The 5,104-nt window shown below is 39.6% G+C and overlaps 1 pseudogene; it reads right to left on the bottom strand.

Moving 5' to 3' along the window:
* Positions 1–3,934: 3,934 nt before the first annotated feature.
* LOC147416629 (uncharacterized) lies at positions 3,935–4,881 on the bottom strand (annotated as a pseudogene).
* Positions 4,882–5,104: the final 223 nt, after the last annotated feature.

The following is a 5,104-nucleotide window of genomic DNA, read 5'->3' as shown; positions in this document are numbered from 1 at the left end:
ATAATATCTATGATTGGTCATGTCATGCACTAACAATCTTTCATAATACACAATGCACTCTCTATATAAACCAATGCATGAAACAACGCAAAGAAATATTCAATACAATTACACCCTATTTATACTTTTACATGGTAATTATGACTCCCCTTCTTATGTTCATAAAATTTGTAGTGAAAAAATCATTATAACCCAATTTTACACATATGATTTTGTATGGCTCTTTGAAAACACAATATGGCTAAATTTATTGTGTAAAATGCACTTTCAAATTAGTTTATGTTAGTATACCTTGATGAAATTCTTCTTATTCTCGAGCCTCAAATAACGTAACACCATAAGAGAGAGCAAAAATAAAATAGTACTCACTTGGTAATTCTAAATGGTAGCATGTGAGTGTCTGTAAACTTGACTTGACTTATGTGAAAAGTTCTACATTTTGTAATATCAAAGACTAAATTTCAATTGACATCACATGGAAATTACAATATTGTGCTAGAAATATTAGTCTTTGATGTATTCACCAAACTCAATCTTTATGTGTCAATAAGGATAGATATTATTACTAGACTTCATAGAGGGAGTATATGCTCTTCTCCTTCCAATACATCCGTATCTCTTCTCCTTCTTTCCCCTTCCCCACCCCACTTATAATTTTAGAAGGGGAAATTATTGGGGGTCTACCCCTAACTTATATAATTATCTAGACTTTTGACAAACCCCTCTTCCTTGCACTTAGGTGGTATGTTAAGTTTTCCATGGTTGATCCCCTAGGCTTCAAACCCTATCCCAGAGCTTTGTTGCATCATTTTCTTAAACAAGAATCAAACACAATATAATGCTACAAATCTACAGCTTCAAACAAAAGATAGAAGAGACAATTAGAGATTGTGCTAGTTGATTTTTACATTTCTAGTCGCACTAGTGCATGGTATTGATATGAATTTGGGGATGCCTATTTGACATGAATTTATCCCACCAATCAATTACAAAACACGCACAATGAATCTCACCCATGAAAAAAAAATGTACTCCATCCAAGAAATCCTTGAATATCAAAAATCTCCACTTCTTTCTCACACTCACGCCAAATGAGCAATTTGAAGCCAAGGGAAAAACATACATAGTGCTTGTAAACCAACTATGTGCTAAAACTGAAACTCCACATCTCTCTTCATACGATGACTTTCTCTCACAATTTAAAGATTGTTTTATGCACGATTTACCTCCTAGAATACCACCATCATGCCCTGAAGGCCATATAACTAATATTATCCCCAGTAGTGAATGTCCATGTAGTGCACCCTATTGTTTAAACCCAACCGCTCATAGGGAGATACAAAACCATATCATAGACTTACTTGACCAAGGACTTATTAGACCTAGTATTTCACCATACGGAGCCCCTACCTCTTGTTAAAAATGGAACCTTTCATATGTGTATCAACTACTGGGCTTTAAATAAGATTACCATTAAGAATATGTTTCCTATCCCTAGAGTTGATGACCTGCTAAACCCTTGCTGGACGGCTCATTGGAGACCTTGCCTAGATGACCTCAGCTTTTTAGAAAGTGTGGAAATTGTAGCACAAATCGCATCCATAATCCACCTTTGGGGCTTCTTTGGTATAGTGTATGTGCAAAATTTCATCATCAAAGCAAAAGATGAGAGAGACAGCATGCTAGATGCTACCACGATGGGTAAGGTAACGGCCCCACCATCTTTGCTACAGCGAGCTTTCCTTCTGAGTGTAGAGCTGGCGAGGCCAGCTATTGCTATCGCCATTACTCCTTGGTGCCCTGGACTGTGTCACGCTAGAGCTACTAGCCAAGAATGTTGTCAATGTAGGCTCCCAGCTCTTCGCCGTTATATACGCCTATAGACGCTAGCAACGGCAAACACACACACATACACACACAATGACATACCAATTTTCAATTATTTTTATTAAGTTTTTCTTTGATCACATCAAAATAACTATGGCCTTATTTACTGAAGAGGATGTTCACACTACTGTTAGAGAATGCATGTTGAATCTCATTGACAAAGAATGTGATGATGTAAGCTTAATTAGAGAAACCCCCCATTATTGTAATTGTAATCACGAATATAATTGTGATAAACAATGAAACGCGATTAGACAATGCCTTGGCATGAGAATGAGTAGGCGGTAAGACCTTTGCAATGCAAAGCCCCATGTCTTTTGTGTCCCAGTCTCATAAGGTTAATGGGTAACCTAAACTTGAGGTTTGGGAGTAAACCAAAAACCCTGCATGATGGTAGCTCATAAGTAGCACCAGGTTGTGAGAAAATCTAAAACTCACGGTTGGTGAGTATACCAAAAACTTATTATGTCATGAGATTGAGGAGCTTAGTTGAAGGGGATGTATGATGATGATAATGGTGCCAAAGTTTGGCATAAGGGGGGGCAATTGTTAGGGTAGCACAAACTTGGGCGGCCAAGGGTGTGTGAACATATTGTTAACCTTATAAAGGTCTTTTAAGCTAGGGCCTATTTATAAGTGTTGGGACCGGGCTTTGATTGATCAAAACAGCCATACAATGTCGAGCTTGGGGGGGGGGGGGGGGGGGGGGGGGGTCATTACAATAACAAATTCCTATCACGTGGGTTCAATAGTAGGGATTATTTATTCTTAATTTTTTCACAATTTGACATACAAAAGGGTTTTGTAAAAATGATCTTGAAAAAATAACTACAAATTGAATAGGAAAAGGGTCCCTTTTAATAGTGAAAAATTCACAGCCAAGGGGTTTAATAAATAGTCCTTGGAAGGCATGTGATTTAGAGGTTTTACATATAGTGACCCCCCCCCGGTGTCAAGTAATTGGTGGTAACTCCACTAGGTAACTTGAATGCCTTCTAGGTAAATACTTAGAGATACCCATCATCCAAGGGATCTCTAAGGACTGGTTTCCACCTTCTACATCCTTCTCTACTTTCTTGAATTTTTTCATATACAAAATTTCTTCAGATATCACCTTTCTTACTTGCACTTAGGCTTTGTTTGAAGCCTTCTTTACTTCATGTTTCTAAAGAAGTTGAGCTAGTGATTGTGTAGATATGGCCACCATTTGCTATCGAGGAGTGCTAGAGGTCGCATTTTCCTTCTAGATAATTTGATAAATTGCTTCTTGCTCCAATTTCTCCCTCCTATACTTAACATCTTGTTTTACAATCCTCTCTCTCTCTCTCTCTCTCTCTCTCTCTCTCCCCCCAAATATTATCTTTCTATCATTTTGAATTAATATATTGTTAAAAATACCACTCTATGACTGTGATATCAAGTTACTCCTAAGAACAACCATAGAATGACAACACCAACCCAAAACCCCATGTCATGAAGGCTTATTTGTAGGCCTTCAAAGGTCGCTTAATCATTGATTTAAGCACCTTCCTCTTTCTTCACATTGATTCAACAACTTGACCATCAATTGATAAATGGTCTTTAGATTTCAAAAAGGAGAAATTTTAAATCTCCTCTCAGCAGTAACTACAAGTTGTAGCCTCCCTAAAATACTTTCACCTCTTGACCCACTGGAAGCTTCTACATGACTTTCCTTCTTCCTCTCAACCATATGGGGATCTCTTGTCCGCATACCCACTTGTTTCAAAACTTTTTGCCAAGATGGTTCAAACCACATCAATGCCCTGCTCACTTTGAGTATTGTAGCACCGGCTTCACCTGTAATCCCTCCCCTCCTGACTAGCACAAAAGACAAGAGTGTCAGTTGCAGCAATTGGCTCAAAATACTTGACCCGTTTTTCCATGGAAACAAAATACATATCAAGATGCTTTTTGTTGATGACTATTCTTTCTTCATCTTCACACTCTAACCAAGACCATGAGCAAAACCGTGTTCATCCACTTTCCTTACCCAAAGTCATCCAAGTGAGACATCCCAACCCAACTACTAGCAAATTTCCAATATCATCGTCGTCAATATATATTTTTTCCTGATTACAACATCTTGAGAGCGATTACATCGTCCCATGGAAGGATATAGTCCCAAGTTGAGCCTTAAGAAAGCGGCCATGATCAGAGCTCGGCCATCTACCAATGTAGATGGTCCTGATGTTTCTATGAGAGTTGTCCACTCCTCATAATCTACATCACCTACCTTACTCGATTCTTCTTGGGCAAGGCCATCCACATGCGTCCAACCCACTCCACCTTTTGTCGCATAGCCAGGAACAAAATCTTGCATAGTGGGTTGAGCTTTATCACCTTCAGTCTCTGACTCCAAGATTGCTCTAATTCATAGTCATCCTTAAGGTATTCAAATCTTTGCAAAGGCCCATTGAGATGATGCATTGTCCACTTGTTTGTCCAATTCATCTGCATCGTCCGGACAGAGGTTCACCGAACACGCCACCTTATCTAGACAAGCAAAACTCCTCATGAGTGGAACTAACCTTGAAGGGCATTTTCTCCACCATTGCGGCCTTTTTGTGCAGCATGCATTGCCAGGGAGAGGAAGCTTTGTGGCCAATGAGGGGTTCCCAAAATTGTGATAGCACTAGCTTTGAAGCATAGCTTTTGCATTGAGAAACAAAGAGGATTTCCTTTAAGAGACTTGACAAACGCAAGGGCGTGGCACCATTGCCAATATGGCCTGCAAGTTCACATTCTCGTGGTCTTTGACGTTCCAAATTCCTCTTTCTCTGTGTGTGTGTGTGTGTGTGTGTGTGCATCGGTGGCTTTCCCTCTACTTGGTGGGGAGAGAACGATGACTACACCTTGACACTAGTCAAGCTCAACCAAGACATTCACCCAATTGAGTTCAACCCCGATACAATTGGAAAAGTTCAACGTGACAATCGCACCAACCAAGGCATCTTCATCTTCAAGACTAAACATACGTGTATAGCACTTCTACAACAAGCATGACTTCTCAAGGGCACCAAAGTATGGATAAGTGAGACCTTGACCCCCGCCCAACTCAAAGTCAAGAAGCAAGAACTCCAAGAAGTTTGTGAAGCCTGATCAATTAATAAATGGGCCATCTATCAAGGTGTCAAGGCCATCATCGAGAAATTTTGGGATCCTAAAACTCCCAAACCACCCTCCCCTAAGTGACATA

The sequence above is a fragment of the Adiantum capillus-veneris genome, unplaced genomic scaffold, assembly GCF_014529385.1.
Source record: "Adiantum capillus-veneris isolate H3 unplaced genomic scaffold, ASM1452938v2 Hic_scaffold_737, whole genome shotgun sequence".
NCBI lineage: Eukaryota > Viridiplantae > Streptophyta > Polypodiopsida > Polypodiales > Pteridaceae > Adiantum > Adiantum capillus-veneris.
Note: the sequence above shows the minus strand (reverse complement) of the source record. Positions and strands in the feature narration are given on the sequence as shown.